At 44.9% G+C, this 17,431-nt stretch overlaps 1 long non-coding RNA gene across 1 annotated transcript; it reads right to left on the minus strand.

Annotated features, from left to right (window-relative positions):
• Positions 1–239: 239 nt before the first annotated feature.
• LOC106038951 (uncharacterized) lies at positions 240–16,439 on the minus strand. Its single transcript, XR_001208926.3, has 3 exons — positions 15,640–16,439; positions 7,917–13,726; positions 240–1,407 (listed from the first exon to the last, which is right to left on the minus strand). It is a non-coding gene; the product is annotated as an uncharacterized lncRNA (long non-coding RNA).
• Between the last annotated feature and the right edge of the window lie 992 nt (positions 16,440–17,431).

Genomic DNA, 17,431 nt, shown 5'->3' on the forward strand with positions numbered 1-17,431 from the left:
CGGCCACGCACGGGCCAGCCTGCCTCACCTTTGCCCGGGGCTCAGCAGCCATTTACCCGTGTGCAAGGTTTATTCTGCAAAGCAGCCCAACGGCAAGGTTATCAAAGAGCTCGAGAACCGCCTCGCCTGCTGTGCCGAGCCCCAGACCCTGCTTCTCGGAGGCAGCCCAAGGGTGCAGCGGGCACCCACGGGTGGTGCCTGCGCTGCGGGGGCGGCCATGGAGGTGTTGGGGGCCCGGGGTCCCATCCTGCACACCCCGAGGCAGAGCAGCACAGGCTGTGCCCACACCCCACAAAAATTCTCTTTTCTTTGTTCGCCATTAAAGGATTACCCCATCCATGTCTAAGGATTTTGTTAGAAGATGAAATACAGTATCGAATTAAATCAAGAAAAAGTGTAATTTTAATTTAGAAGCTTTGTTTTCCACTCTCTAAAAATATCTGTTTTCCCAACCTTTAAATGTTTCCTTAGGTAATACTAGTGTACATAACAATATACCGTAATGGTTCCCCATGCTTTTAGACGAAGATGGCTTTATATTGAGAGATATTTCAGTTCACTGAGTAGAATATTAGAGTCTATAGAGCTTTGATAGGAGAAGGAGCGATAAAGATATATTAAGTTATTCTGCAAGTAAATGATAAAACTGTAGAAAATTAACACTCCTTGTGCTAGGTTGTCAAATTTCTAATTTTCTTTTCTGCTCATATTCATTCGTCAGGAAACACATAACATTTGTGAAAGGACTGCAGCGTCAGTCATTTTGGTCTAAGAATGTTCACCTTGATACCTATAAGGGTTACACACCTTCTTTTACATCTGAGAAATGGAAAATCACTTAAATGCAATTTGCTCTCTGTTTTCTAAAGGATAGTTTATACAATCTATAAATAATTGTTATTTCTGTCTCTAATTTCTGTTAATGCCTTTTTCGCTACTTCAGAGACCGGCAGAAATCCCAAGGAGACAGATGTGAACAGTTCCCTAATCTGGGGGAAAGAGGGGAAGAAAAACAGTGAAGAAAATGATAACATCGTACGCTGTTATACTGTACTGCTGATAAGAATACTCCACAGGTGCCAGATGATGAGGAAATCTGACAGAGCCCCCCAGGTTCTGGGGATTCGGGCAGCCCCTGCTGCGCCCAGCTCCCCGGCAGCCTTCCCCAGCTGCGCCTCTCGCGGCAGAGACGCTCTGCCTGAGCTTTTGTAGATCACAACGGCACCTCTTCACCTCCCAGAGACAGGATGCTGAAGAACGATGGAATGGGGCTCTCCCAGCCTGCCCAGGACTTCATCGGGATGGCAATTCTTGACATTCAGTGCCTGAAACACGGAGGGGTTGGATAGCGCAGCCCTGGATCAAAGCTCCAGCGTGGCCTTCCTGGGCGGTGCCGGCAGCAAGGGGCTGGAGGCAGATGGGAGAGAAGAGACATTAGTGTCTGAAAATCAGGAGGTTGGAACTGCACTGAAAAAAGGGTTTATCTTGAGGGTCTCTAAAAAGAAACAGAAAATGAACTGGCAATTTCCTTAAAATCAAAGGTTTGTGCCTTGACAAGAAAGAACACACTGCTTCAGTACAGAAACTGCGCCTGAGCCTTCACAAAACGTCTACCTGATCCTAGAGCACATCTGTATACTTACACAATGGGGGAAAAAAAAAAAAGAAAAAAAGAAGTTGGGATTCTTCTCTTTCTTCTCTTTTCCAGCTGTCTGAGAGCGGAATCACCAGGAGCAAAAATCCTGAGGGAGCTCCCGCATCCAGATTTACTTCTGCAGGTTGGAGTGGAGCTGGATTTCACAGCAGACCTTGCGTTAGCACTGGAGGTTGGTCTCCCTGGCACCGAAGAAACATGCACTGAAGCATCCCTGCTCTGGGAAGCAGGACGTTGCAGACACGGCCTCTGTTGTCAGTCAGGCATCCTGCTCCCCGGTGACACAAAGAGAGGTCAGCTGCGGGCAGCACCCCCTTCTTCAACGGCTTCTTGTTTATTGTTCAGACCGAATAGACGGCAATGACGTTGCCGTTAACTCTGTTGGGTTGAACGCGAAATGGTAAACGGAAAGGAAAATCTTTCCATTTAGCTTCACATCAGCATTTTGCCTGACGCGCCGTGTGCCGGCCCAAGGGTGCGCGCAGCGCGAAGCGGGCAGCTTGGCAGCGCCTGGCGGTGGGAACCGTGCCGCCGAGAGGCGTCGGAGCAGGCCCGGGCTGCCGCTGGAGGGAACTGGAAACACAAGCCGAGGTATGGCTAAAAAGCAAAGCGTTATCTAATATCTTTGCTCCATACCATTCTTACTGAACGTATGATCACTGACTAAAATTGTAAGTAATAAAATGACTTGCTAAAAGATAAACAATGAAAAAAATAATGATGTTATCTGCCTTTCTAAAAGAGAAAACCATTATAGATGGCTGTGTACAACGATTGTAAATTAGATCATTTGTGTATCCATTTATATTCCTAATGTGCCTACAACTTTAATACTCAATAAATAATAATGAAGGTGCTTTAAACTCCCGGATTTTTTTCACTGCCCCAGTGACTTGTGGCTGTTTGATTGTATTACTGAGCCCTAATATCGCTATTTACACAAGACTGACTTGCAGTTTATGTAAGATCAAGGCTTTTAGTCATATTCCTTTGTGAGCTCCTCAAGTGAGAAGCTGAGCTGGATTTTCACCAGCCCCTATCCAGCAGTTCAGCAGCTGTTACAGCTGGCAAAGCAGGGAGGAAAACCACTGCACAAAGACTGAGTCTGCTTTGGATTCTGCCACGTTCATAGCCTGGAGGAGCTCAGCTGTGTAACCTGAGTGAAGAATTGCACTTGCAGTTACGCTGCAGAACCTTGGAGCACACGGGCAGAGCTCGGGGCAGTGCCGATGCATGTGGGTGTGCGGCCACCTCCTCCTCCTCCTCCTCCTGGCACCCTTCTGCCACCTGACTCTTCCTCTCATGTGGCCACAATTGGGTATATGAGGGTGTGCGTATGGAATAATGCGCGGTAAGGACAGCTCATTTACGGAGGAAAAGTAATGCTGAAAAGGTCAGAAGTCCTGGTAGTGAAATATTAGATAACACACTATTCAAATGAACTGAATTATCAGGGGGGAAAAAAAGAAAAAAAAAAAAAAGAAACAGGAGAATATGGAAATCAGAAGCTCTGACCTTTAAAAAATGTGCATTTTGCAATGCCAAAATAAAGCCATGTGGGAGGACCTGGCCTCCAATTTCAACATGATTAAATATTTTGCCATTGAACAGATTATTGTGACTTACTGGCATAAATTCAGTCTTTCTGTTTACCTTTTTGCTGGTTGAATGCAGCATGCATAACATCAGAATGAGGCCCGAGACTTAAAAATAAAGATAAAGAGATGGATTCATATATGAGCTGCATGTTCCGTGGACTGCTTAATGCTGGAGGCAAACAGCATAGAAAGAAATCCTCAAAGTTAGTAACAAATCAACACGTCACTTTTAATCTGTACTTTAATAAGTTATGCAGAAAAGTCTGCAGTTTCTGTCAAAACAGAAAATAAATCTGTTTTATAAATCAAATCTGTACGGCTGTCTGCATCAAGTTAAAAACTAGGTGATCAATAGGTTTTCAGCAGCACGCCAAACAAATATCATCTCGGCGTTATAATTGATATAAATAGTACAAGTACACATCTGTCACGCTGCCTTTCGGCGTGCGGAGGATGCAAGGAGCCGTTGGGTTCATGCGTGGGGTCTCCGGCAGCCCGTGAGCACAGCAGAGCCCTGCCAGTCCCAAGGCTCAGCGCCCAGCTGGCCCCACGGGGCTGCAGCCTCAGCCCCCGGCCCCACAGAGGGTGGCAGGGGGCTCCACACCCCCCCCGCCACATCCAGCTGCCACCATCAGCCTCGTGAGAGGGAGTTTATTTAAGAATAAGCATTGGCCTGTCCAAGGACAAGAGGCATCAGAAGGTGGAAGGGTGGTTACTGCGCTTCCTATATTGGTAAGAAACGTTTCATAACACTTCAGAAAGGAGTGGCCCTGTGAGTGCATAGCATAACGGTATGCCAAACAGCATCCGGAACACCCAATTCCTTCTGCTGTTCCAGCAAAGACTTTTCTGATTTTACTGTTCCGGGCTACCCATGCAAATTCCCTTTCTCGGCTTGTGGCTTGAGCACGAGATTGGGACCCGCTGCCAGTAGGCTCCAGCTGTCCTGCGGAAAGCTTTCTCCCCAAACGGGTGGGACAAGCAGGTCGGGTAGCACCCACCTGGCTAACACAAACCCAGTGACTTTAAAAACAGGAATTAAATCCAATCTGAAGAATTCAACTATAGCAGAAATAATACAAGTCAGCAACAAGACTGACTCGCAGCTGTGAGTGGAGCAACCCAGAGAATAATGTAGTAGACCGAGAAAAAGGGACAGATTCAGGACTAGTATTTAAAAAGGTTTAAATTTAATACTTGTAGCATGATAGCATTAAAATAATTATGATATTTTACATAATTATAATTATAAAATAATTAGTACTATTAAAATATTAATTGCCTTTTTGTTTTGTTTTGTTTTTTTACATGCTGATTTATCCCAAAATTTCTTAACAATTAACACTGTAAGAAAATTACACCATTGGTAAGGAAAAATAAGGCACTGTTTGATCTTTTCCCAAGTCTGTGCATGGGGAGGCGGGAGCAGAGAGGGGAGGAAAGCTGTTTAGAAGTATAAAAAAAAGAAGTATAAAATTTTGGGGAATGCGAACATAAATGAAGCAGGTTTTTTCCTTGATGTGTTTGTTGAGCAGAAAGCAAGTTAATTCCAGCCACTGTTTGCTTGTGGCTGAAGCTGGAGAAGCGCAACAGGCAACGTGTGCTTCCCTCACCCACCACGAGAGCTGCGAGCAGCTGCATTCCCAGCTCCCACCTCCACTTTAGTTTGTACTAGGAAAAAATGAATAAACACCAAATATAATAAAATAATTTCAGGATAACTGTGGGTTTATGGGCCTGATCCAAGGTAAACAAGTGAGACAAAAGTCCTTTCACCGGGACATTGGACCTGGTCACACATGGATGCCAGACAGATGAATATGGAGAGGAGGAGGATTGTGAGCTCCCTAGGGCCAAACTCACCTTTCCTCAGGAAGAGAAGAGCCTCGTCCACGGGGGTTCAGACGGGGGATGCCCCAAAGCACCGCCATCCTGCCCCTGTCCCTGTCCCTGTCCCTTCCCTGCCACCCTGCCCTACCAGCCCGGCAGCCACGGGCGATGCTGAGGTCTGTAACACGGGAAAAGCAGCAAAGAGAAAATTTCCTCGTTGGGCTGCAGAAAATCAGTCACAGTGGCAAGAAAAAGGTGAAAAGCGCTATGCTGCTTAAGTTACCTGATTCTCTGGAAAAAGCTACTGTAGAAATCCCCCAGCTCTGTAATCGTGATGGATAGCAGCGTACTTGGTGAGTAATCCCTGTGCAAGGTGCTGAAGCCCTTCAGCTAATACCAGTGTCCGTGCTTGACTAGTTCATTTCTTTCCTCCCCCATCCCTCTTTTTTTTTTTTTTTTTGAAACTACAAATCAATTTTTGGTTATTTATTTGTTATTTCATATTTATACAAGAAAGAAATATTTCTCCCCTAAAGCAAATCAAGGATAGAATAACAATCTGAGAAAGGTCAGCATCTATCCCGTTTGTTAATTGAATCTGTCTTCTGAGCCACAATGCCAATACTTCAAGGGCAAGAAAGGGCAGGGATATAATAATAATCAGAGCAAATGTCTTTGTATGAACTGGAATTGATAGTGGATAAGCTCAAGACAAGTGCAGCCCAAGCTTCAAATCTTCTCTAAAGAAACTATCAGTCCTTGGAAATTTTGTCATTTTTCTCAAGGTAAATGGTTCCACGAGGCTGTAATCCTCTGTGGCTAGTCCCAGGGGTGTAAATTATCCTTAATCCTCAGACATTTACAGCCTGCTCAACTCCCAACCAAAAGATCTTCTATTTTACTAAAATTGCTTTGTACTGTTTTCATGTGCATAAAATATTTAATATTCGTGTTTGGACTGGCCTGCCAAAGTATCTCTGAAGGAGGAAAGGGGGAGAAAGCATCTGGTCCGAGCAAGCTGTGAAGTCACAGCAAAGGAGCCCCAGCAGACGGTCTAACACAGCTCAGCTTTTTGCTGCTGCGACACTTGGCTAAGCATCATGGTTACACACCATTTCTGAACTTCACAATATTTCCAACACCTAGCAATTAAAGCTTCGGGAGAAAATGCACTTCCATAATTTTTGCAGCTGGGACATTTAGGATATAACTCACTGAAGCCAGGAGGCCGAGGAGGGGGGAGCTCAGTGGGACAACCTTGGGGGCTCCCAGGCAGGAGGGAGAAGAGACAGGCTTTTGGTGATTTATTTCGGACTGCTGGACGTGCAGAGGGAACAGAGGTGGGCAGCCAGCCCCAGGACCGCCAGCACCCTCGGCAGGAAGATGTGACTTGTGCCCTGCGGGTTGCGTGCCCACAGACACCCAGACACCGGTGTGCCGGCACCAGCTCTGCGTCAGGGCGGTGAGGGGCACCAGTGCCGTGTTTCACAGAATGGTAGGGGCTGGGAGGGACCTCAGGAGATCATCGGGTCCCACCCCAAAACGTCATTGACCTGTCTTCAGATGCCGTGCTAGGGAGGGAACGGCACAGTCGGGGTGCTTCCCATTTGGTGCATCTCACAAACGGTGGCCTTAGTCTTCATTTCCTCTGACCTATTTTTGCTGAAAAAGAACTTGAGAGATCTTTGCAGACCAGAACACTTATTCAACTTGGAAATTAGCAGTCCTGGGCTCAGGGCAGAAGAGTTGTGCTTCTCAGTTAAGTCTGTAATTCTGACAAACTTTCACTAAAGTCAACACAAGTTATTTGGGGATGTTGTTGACAAAGGAATTTGATTATTTGGGGGATATCAAGGGATTTTTGATATTAATTTATTTGAACAAGTTATGACTGTCAGGGACTCAGAGCTGAAAACATCTCATAAACAATCTGAGCCAGTTAAATGAAATTCATTGGTGGAAAGACATCGCTCTTGTTTAAAACTTGTTGAAGGACAGCTACCGGATTAAGATAATTCTTGTGAAACAAATATATTAATCCTGTAAAAAGGAAAAGAACCTGAATGTTTTCCTTTTGTTTTATTCAGTAAGGGTGTTCACAGCTGACTGACTTCTTGCATAACAATTAAATGTTTGTTTTAGAAAAACGAGCAGGGCCCGTAGGTAAGAAATCAGATAAACGCATCGCTGCTCACGAGGCACACAACGGCCTCCCCATCCCCGGCTTGTCTCAAGGATCCAGCTTTGTGACACATTCAGCTGCCGGGAACACGGAGCGGTGGCAACCCCCAAAATCCCAGCCTGCTGAGTACTTTGACTATACAAACGGTTTTAAATGCAAAACTATTTTAAAACAAGTTTTTGCACTAAAATATGTTCTAATGCCATTAATGCATATGGCATATGTCATTTAGCTTTCAGATACCCATTGAACTGTATTTACTCTGGTGTATAGGTTTCTTGTTTTCCGTTAAATAATGTGCTTAATTCTGTTTGCCCATTTCTACTACTAAGTCTTCACCTAATTATTGCAACTATAAAAAATAGCACTCCTTTCCTGATCTCTGCTGTGCATCATTAAGTAAAACGATACACACATCCCAAAGACGCTTCATGAAGGTGCAGGGGAAAATGCCAGTTACATCTGTAATTCGCTTTTCTGTGAGACCTGACAGGTATTTTTCACCTTTTGTTTCTGAAGAAGCCATTAACAGAAACTTTCCTACAATGCCAGTAAATCATTCTGGGGGTAAATCAGAGTTTCTATACGTCTGGATCTTATTTGCAATATCTCAATCAAAAATTATTAAATACGTCATCGGTCAGACACTTACCTTCACTTATCCATTTACCGCTGTGGACTTCTGTTATTAAGCCAGTTTCAGAGGCCTCCTCCCCACCTTTGTTTTTCCACAGCCTTCGATATATATGTGGCCACTTAGCTATACCCCCGGTGCTTTAAGAAGCAATCAGGTGAGCAGAAGCCAGGTGAAATGCATCATCAGTACCACCAGCACCACTCCTCCTCCTTCAGCATTGTCAGGGGCTGGGACTTACATCAAAGTGTTAGTGCCCACCCAGCACTTACACAAACAGCTTTCTTCTGGATCCAATCCTCCCCAGCCACCAGGAAGCACACAAGAAATCTTTAACCAAAATAATGTCAAGCAAGGAAAAAAAACAAAAGTCATAATAATAGCATATAATAATATGGTTCTTTTCAGTTTCATAATTTTACCAGCTTTTAATTCAGAGCTGTTCCCCTTCCAACCAAAAGTACCGCGATCGCTGGATTGACCGAGGGTAAGAAACAGTGCTTAAAACAGCTAGGTTTAAAAACAGGAATTAAAAAAAAATAAAAGAAAATTATGTTTGGAATACATGCAGATGGAAACAGTATGAAAACAAGGGAAGAACAGTTACTGTGAGTTTCCATGCTGGATAGGCAGAATCATGGCTTCCTCGGGGTTCCTTCTCATCAGTGGTTTTACAGCAGCTTAATTCAGTAGCGTCCATGAAGTTTTCCAAGTTTTTGCGTAATGCATCTGAGAGCAGCCCTAGACATTGTGTTTCCTGTGTGTGCGTTAACCTGCAGCTCATCCTTCGAACTCCACCTGTTGGGTTTGGGGGGTGAACGCTCACTGTTGGCATTCACGTTAGTAGAAATTCTCCCATTCCTGTGAAAACCCGGCGCCGTGGTTGGCTGCCCAGATGTGTGTGTGTGTGCCAGGCTTTAACGCCACAGCAGTGTTGCTGTCGTGGACTTGCTGCACGTTCCAACATTAGGCTGCTTTGCAGCCAAGCAAAATAAAAACCTATTGTTGTTTTATTGTATTATTACCACATTGCTATGACAGCTTTAGTGTCTTAAATCAATAAAACCAGTTGTTTAGAAATCAATGTGGAATGGAGTAATATACTCTACTGAAATTAAAATAAAACTAATTGAAACCACTGCTGAGCACAAACATTAAAGAAAAAAAAAATGTTGTATAGGGTGGGGGAGCAGCTCCCTCCTCGAGCAAAGTCCCGTCCAATTTGCCTGCGTGCAATACAAAACCTCTGCTCCTGCCAGGGTAGCCTTTGTCTGAACCAGCAGTGAGCCTAGAAATGAAATCGCTCCTTTCAATAGGCTCCCGAATTGATAGCACTGTCTCTCCAACGAGCAGGAACACAGCATTAAGGTCTATATGAGTTTCACTGCAGTCAACACATAAACAAGAGACGTACTCAGACACTCTTTATTACAAATATCTGCAGGTAAAATGTAATCTTCCAAAACAGTTTGGCCTCCAGGAGCAAAATGAAGAAGACACATTGTGGTGCTTTGATGATGACGGTTCCTTTCCAACAATAACAGAGCCCATCGTGGATCTTTACTTTCAGAGTCGCTGATCTCAGACCGGGTGCACAGATCGGTGCGTGCAGTCCCGAGGTGGGGATTGATATGCTCGTGGCATTTGCATGATGAGTAAAAACAGGGTCCTTTGAACAGACACAACTGAGCTTCCCTCCTGAAAGTTTCCTTTTTAAAGAACTGCGCTTTTAAGGAGAAAAAGGTTGATTCTTGTGTGCGTATTTTAATTGCTTAAAGTTGTTTATCTTAAAACATATAGAGAACATAAAGTAGGTATTTTATATATATATATATATTTATTTTTTTTTAATAAAGGGAGACCTGAATTGAAAACTGGCCACAACCACCACTGAAAGAGCTGTTTGAAATACAAAACAAACACCATTTTCTTTAAAAATGATGATGATCATAGTGGCTAATGTGTTCTCCTATCACTGCATTTGAGTTTCTGAGCTTCTGCTGAGCATTTACGCATTGCTAGCAAGGTGAAATAAGAGTAAACAGATAAAAATGTTCAGAGTCCAACAGACAAATAGACCAAATGAATATGGTTTTGCAGTTTTTAAGATAATGATCTTTTTCTTAGTAATGGTTTAATGTAGCCTAGAGGTCATATGCTTCCATTTCAACTCAATTCTTTCTATTGTAAGGCATAAAAATGATCTATTGACTTCACACAGCATCAGGTCTAACATGCAGGGCTAATGGCACATTGATGAATCGTTAATGCTTTTTCTATTGTCATCTTGACAGTTCCCCAGGAGCTGTTTTCAATGTCAAGCTTTTCCTGGGTTTCGTGAAATATCTTTATTCTGTATTAAGAAGATGCATTGCGTCTGATTCTCCCCATCCATTATGCAGGCACTGCTCCCAGACAGTAAGAATACTATTTGTTTTGTGTGCCATTAATAATTAGGGATTACCTGAAAGGCCAAGGTAACGTATTTTGAAAGCCGTGAAAAGGAGTTCACTGAGCATGCCCAACGTGCACGCACATTTCCTAAGCACAGGCCAGATGGAGGCAGACATTTTAGCCAAAATAAAGAATATAGTGCTTCCTGAAAATGTGGCAAAATGTGTCAGCTCTGCTCAGGCACAACACCTTGTAAGGGCTGGAGCACTTCAGCTGCAGCTGATTAAGAAACACAACATTTGACTTTGTCCAGTGAAGAACAGAGTGCATGCGGCATCCACCAATGCTCCCATTAAAGCTGTAGTGCTAATTAAACTAATTACACACATGAAGCTAGCAAAGGCAAATTGCTGGAACCTCACAGCAAAAAGAGCCTCACATAATTCAAAGGGGCAATGATATTTAAGCATAAAATTGCTGGAAAAAAAATATGGAAATGAAACGTAGCAATCCATTAGCAAAAATTATACCCCCTTAAAGCAAGACTTGTTTTAATGTCAGGTTGATAATTTCTCAATTGTATAAAATGTAACACAAAAGTTGCACTGTCAGCAGTGGAGTTCCTAAACATCTCTCTACCGAGCCATTACATGTCCCTTACCTTCGGGATGCTGAATAACTGCCTTAGTTGACAAGAGCACGTCCTCTTTTGGTGAGTAGAAGATCTATGTATTGCGTGGTAGTGGACAGTAAAATACAATAAAAAACGTGATGTCACCAAAAGGACAGCTATGCTTGAAAGAAGTATAAAATTTACACTACCAAAATACAGAGGCATTTTAGAAATACATACTATTAATTTTCTGTCAATGGTACATATCCTTGAGTCCACCTCTATCTCCAGTCAGGGAACGTGCACTGGTACCATTGCTGAATATACATGGGAAGTATATTTGTTCCTTTGTGCTGTGACATGTGAGCATGGGCATTTGGGTAAGCTACACAAAAATCTACTTCTGGGTAGATGCTTTCACCAAAATCCTGTTCACTTACCATGCTGGTGATGGATTACAGTCACACCAAGCACAGAAATTATTCTCGTACAGAGTAGCTCCATCAGTTACAAAACACAATTCACCTGTTTTCCCTCAGTTCTATTAGTTCAAGCACACCCTCATTTCACTTCAATTAATGTCAACGTTATATATTTCCTAATGACTGTAATGTATTAGTTTTTCCTGTGCAATGTAAAGGCACATTTGTTTTTGCAGAGAAGAGTGTAGTTTTACACTGTTTTATATTCATGTATATCACTGAAATTTATATCGCACAGAGGAAATTTCCATTTTGCTACTGTTAACAAGCTGTTTTCTGTTTATAAGAACATCTGTAAAGGAAGCCAGAGTTAAAAACAAGCATGCACAATTTAGGAAAACTTCATACAAGTTTGCTGTCAATTCCCAGTGGTTCCCACTTACCTTGCAAGCCTCCATGTGTCAGATCTGGGCTCCAGAGCAGCCCAGACCCAGAACTGCCCCCAGCTCCCCCAGGTGCTCAGTGCCCCATGCAGCAAACTCAATGCCCGCTGCAATATTTCCATCGGTGCGACCGGTGTGGGATCGGAGCATTTAGGCAGATGTGATCGGCATCGCCTCCTTCACCAGGGAGCTCTGGCAGCGGGGTTTGCATGGCTATTTGCAATCTCGACGTGAACGTCCCTGGTAAAACCCGAGAAACGTGGGCCCTGGAATTCAGTTACGAGGTGCAGCAGCAGTACATCACTGTCATGCTTTATATTATGGCCTAGGAAAACTGTTGTGTTAAGCACTAACCAGGGACTGGACAATTATTTTTCAAGCGATATAAGCCCTGACAGCTTTAGCAACGGTGCTATATTCTGGCGTTGTAATAAAAGGCCCATCAAGCACCTCTGATATGTATATATATTAGGTGAATGTATAAGTAATGCTGCACACACGCGCAGCACTGCATCTGTTCAATTAGGCACTGACAGGCTGATAATGAGGTGATGTGAGCCTCTCCCACGTGCTTTGCGTTGCCGGAGTCTGAGCGGGCCCAGTCAGATGCAGCGACACTGGTTGAATTCCAGATGTTCCCAGATGTGCGATCCTTGCAGTGAAAAACCAGCCCTTTCCTTAAGAACGTGGAGTTTAATTCCAGCCACTTGGGTGATGTGAGCCTGCTCCCGGCCTGTGAAGTTTGGGCAAACATCTCAGCCAAATCAGCAGCAGCTGGAAAGAAAGAGGGGAAATGATGAAAAGGCCGATAGCCCCTTTAAATAAGTGTAACAGCACCACCGGGCCTCGCCATAATGGTCCCTACACTTGCAGGTTGTATTTTTTCCTCTTTTTCTCAGCGATACATTAGGTTAAGCATAGCATAGATGACACGCAACAGGTTCCAAAAAGACAAATAAACAAAAATTCCCCTGTAACTAATTTTTCTTTTTCCTATCAGGGAAAGCAAAGACAAGCCAGTCTGCTGGAAACAAAATTTCATCCTGGGTATATATGACTGCAAGATTTTAAAGATATTTTGTAGTTATAACTGCAGAAGAAATTGCCCTGCTATCTTTCCATTTCTCCTTGACACGCATCCAAAAGAACATCAATATTTCTGTTAAGACATTGCTAGACTTGACTGCTCTGATGCTGCTATTATTCTTCCCTTTCCTTTAATTATTTTCTTCTGTATATAGCAATTTGTTTTCCTCAACTGATAAATGTCATCAATTTAAGGAATGTTACTATAATATAACTGCATGAATATATTTAGCATATAGAAAGTGTGTTCCCCCTTCGTCATTATAATCGAAATACAACTTGATTTATACTATTATTCTCTCCTACAACCCACTCGATTTTTCAATGGAAAATCCACAGGTGCTGAGAAGAGAGGAGACAGTATCCACCAGCATCTTTCTTTATCTTTTCCTGTTTAAAATTGCCTCCGTGGCTCTCTGAAATGGGTGAGGCAGGTTGGCATCAAGGCACCCCAAGGCCCCTCTCCACTCAACCTCTAAATCCAGGGCAAGACTTAAACCGTAGTTTTTGAGGGTTGCTCTTGGGAGGGACAGGACACACGTCCAGTGTGCCCACAGAGCCACCAGGGCATCGTCCCTGGATGCCACCCGACCTTCCCCGCCAGCATCCTTACACGGAGGGACAGCTCCCCACCCTGCCTGGCCACTTACTGCAAAGCACCAAGGAGTAGCTCAAGCTGCTGCTGGAAAGGATTTATGTTAATCAGCTTACTCTGCAGAGCACAGCTACGAGCTCCTTAGTCACCGTGCCGCAGCTGAGGGCTGGCAGGGAATAGCTGAGAGGCGAGAGCTTTCACTCCTACATCTGTTCCACCGCTGAGCTCCTGGCTGTGCCGTGTCTGTAGTCGCCAGCGTTCACATTTCAACTTCTCTGCGAGCAAGACCGAGTGACGGCATTATTCATCCGAGTGCGTTTCCCAGGCTGGCACTTGCTGGAGTGCAAGGTAGCTATTTAAAAAGCCTTTCACTGTCTTTCATGGCACAGGGAAATTTTGGCCGCGACAATGATGAACATGTGCATGCTGAGTTTGACATAACAAAGTGAAAACCAGATTGGGAACTCACTGAAAAACACACCTATAATTTATCTCTGCTGCTCAGGGAGTTATCCACGACAAGGAAATTTCTGTCCTCTAAAGCTGCTTCTCACAAGGCGTCATGCCTTTGCCAGATCTCTCCATCAGCTATTCCAATGTTTCCAAATTCTCAATTGCAAATTTTCCATATCTCTTATCTTTTCTTAGATGGTTGCTCAGAAATGCACACACCTTGTTTTTTTTTTTTTTTTTTCTCCCAATCTTTCATATTCTTTTGCAAGGGAGGCATTTGTTTAATGAGACTTTGATGGATCTCGGCTGCCAGCTGGAAGTGGTACAGTGGTTTTGTGGGTTTTCAACAGTTGCTTTTGTTCTCAAGCCATGGCTTTGCAATCCACAGTTTAGATACACTCAGTGCTAAAGCCCTGCATGAACCACACTGGTTTCTGCCTCTATTCTTCCAAATACTTCTAGTACTGTTAAAGTCCTTGGGGACACTGAAAACTTGCCGGGGTAGGATCCTACACATGCTGCTGGCACTGACCCACTGTGGGCAGGAGGCTGGGCCCAGCAAGCTCGGGAGCTCTGCTTCCAACCACATCATCCAGTAAGGACGTTTCACCTTAACAAATGTCAAAATTTTTTTTTTGCTCAAGTAGTATTTTTTTTTTTTTTAAAAAGACACCATACTTACAGTCATTTGCTGTGTGAGTAAGCCAAAAAATACTCTAATTTTTGCTAAAGAAGTGCGCATCTTTGCAGTTTTTGCATGTCCCAAACCTATGTCCCTATAGGATGAATACCCGCCAGGTACAACTTCTGCTCAGCGTGGGCATGCTCAGGCCAGAGCTCACCTGCCTGCTCCGGGGCCCTGCTCCTCTCTTTTTTTTTTCCAGAAATGGGCTGCAGGTGTCAGCATGCAGCCCCGCCACGCCGCGCACACTCCTGATGGTGGGGTGCCATCCGTGGGGTGCACAGGCACTGTGCCATGCCCCAGCCCAGCGCCGTGGGCGCTACACGGGGCACTCCGGCTGTCACAGGTGATGTGGTGGATTTACAGCCAGTGTGGTGGGTGGAAAGTCTTGCAAAATGCTGGCTCGAAACTCCTACTCTTCCATCTATATTAAAATGAATCATGAGCATAATGCTTATCTTCTATAGTCCTTCTAATTAGAAATTACAACCAAACTGTCCGCACACTTAGACCTTTCAATTTTTGTTCCCATCTCTCCTATTCATGGATTTATGTACTATCAGTTATTAAAGAATCCTTCCCCTTCTGATATAAATATTCACTAGATGCAGGGTTGTTTTCTCTCTCTTTTTTAATTTTTTTTTTTTTTTGTCTGCAGAATAAATATTGCTCTGAAGCTCACCAGGAAATTAAAGCGGAGCCTGAAGCTGACTGTCCTTGGATGATGTACTGCGAATGAACTGTGTCCTGTGGGGATTATTCCAGTCCCTGAACATCATACTTCTTGTATCTAAACATCAAAATATGTTTTCTTCCAACTTCCAAACAACAGTACACATATAAATTTTCTAATGGATTTTCTGTTTAGCTGTCACTTTGGCTGATCCAGTAGACAGAAATATAGCAGCAACATCCACTTATTTCAAAAGTACCTTAACATTCCCAAAGTTGCTTTGAATTTGGTTTGATAGTCTGAGACTTTAAGTAATACAGGAAATGATATAATAAATGTTCTCTTTTAAACTCCTTCGCATTTCCCATTATGAGAATTACCAGCGCTGGCTGAGGGGGGTAAGCAGAGCTGTTAAAGCCTCTCTTCCGAGCAGGGCTTCCCATCCAGCGAGGGCTCAGCCTGCAGCTGGGGATTTCTGTTTGCTGCTCCCCTCGCACCCCGTCCAGGCCTGGCTCAGTGATCCGTTGCCCACATTCGCTGTTTTCCTTCTCTTGGTTGCATTCTGTGTAGGAAGCTGACAAAAACAACGTCAGAAGAGGGCCGCTGTGTGCATCACGCACCGTGCCGGCACACAGCCCGGCACGGACACCCCGCGGCACCGCAGGCCTGCAGCTCGGAGCTCGCACTTACACCAGCGTTACCCTAATGACCAGAACGGCAGCGTTACACCCGGCCTGTGCCCAGCCCTCTGCTGCGGCCTCCTGCCCCGAGCCGCCTGTCCTCAGCGGGCCCTGTCCTGGCCGGCCACCCTCACGGCGCCGGCACCGCGCAGGCCGCAGGGGCACCTCTGGTGCTCAGCTGCTGCTGCCAACGGGAGCTGAGACCTGCACGGCTCCGCGGTCTGCTCTGCCAGCAGAAACGCCGTTTGCTGCCACTGCTTCTCGGGGAAAAAGCTCAAAAAGTGTCAGCACGTTCTTGAACGCCTTGCCCTTACTTTCAGGCAGGGTAGTGGCACGGAATTGAATGCCAGAGTGGTCTAGAAGGATAAAAGGGGATGTCTGCTCTCCATCCATCAGCAGCTAAACCGTATTCATCAGTGTCACGAAAGCTGTTCCTGGCTTACATCCTGGCCCGAGTCCAGCCTGTGCTGGGACTGGTATATTGGTTTTGGATAGATTAGCTCTCAGTCAGTCTTTAGCTGTCTTGCTGAGGAATTATTGCTCTATAATACAGTCTGTAATTACATGCTCACATGATATCTTTTCCATTCAATGCACAGGGTGGAAACGTATGGAGAAGCATTAAGGCTACAGGGACAAAAATGGATTTGACCTTCAAGTGCTTGCCTCTACAATTTAAAAAAAAACAACATCCCTTTAGCCTAGCTTGTCAAAAACTCTGTTAATTACATGGTGGTCAGATTTGGCAGGCTACAAGTAGCAGTCAAGCAGGCAACAATTCCGCTCTGAGAGCTGCATAGCTAAAGATCCTCAGAAAGTAGGCACAAAAGTGAAATTGAGCCTTGGGCACACCCAGGGAGAGAAGCTGAGCGAGAGCAATGTTAGCAGCAGCCGGGCACGGGGGGACGCGTTGGCCCCACTACCACACGGCCTTCCCACCACCACCGCCAGCCCTTCGGGTCCTGCAGGAGGCCGAGGGCAGCCGCCCGGCTGTGGGCCGTGAAAGGGCAGGCACAGAGCACACATCCACCTGCTGGCTTGGAACCAGACCCGAGCCCTCAGCCCGGACGCGGGGGGTCTCTCCACACATCCCCCCTCGCCCAGAGATGCTTTAAGGACAGAGGCCAGTTTTGCTACGACACCATCCGGTGTTTCCACTGCAGCCCCTAAGCCCATTTCTGACCCAGCCCTTCCCTTCCCGAGCCCTTACTCGGCAGCGAAAGCGCCGCTTTCATCTCGTTCAGCGCGCAGCAGCAGCGTTGGATGGGCACTCGGCACTGCTCCAAGGTCACCAGCAAGTACTCGAGTATCAGCGTTACCATAGCTCATTACACTGAAATCCCATTTTAGATGCCATTATCTTTATTTTTATCATTCAACGGTTCTTATAGCCAGTCTCGGATTTTAATGTTCCAGTGGGAAAACAGACTGTGACAACAAAAGCAATAGAGCAAATATTCGATAGGGCTTCGTAATGCTGGGCTGCAGCACG

The sequence above is a fragment of the Anser cygnoides genome, chromosome 7, assembly GCF_040182565.1.
Source record: "Anser cygnoides isolate HZ-2024a breed goose chromosome 7, Taihu_goose_T2T_genome, whole genome shotgun sequence".
Lineage (NCBI taxonomy): Eukaryota > Metazoa > Chordata > Aves > Anseriformes > Anatidae > Anser > Anser cygnoides.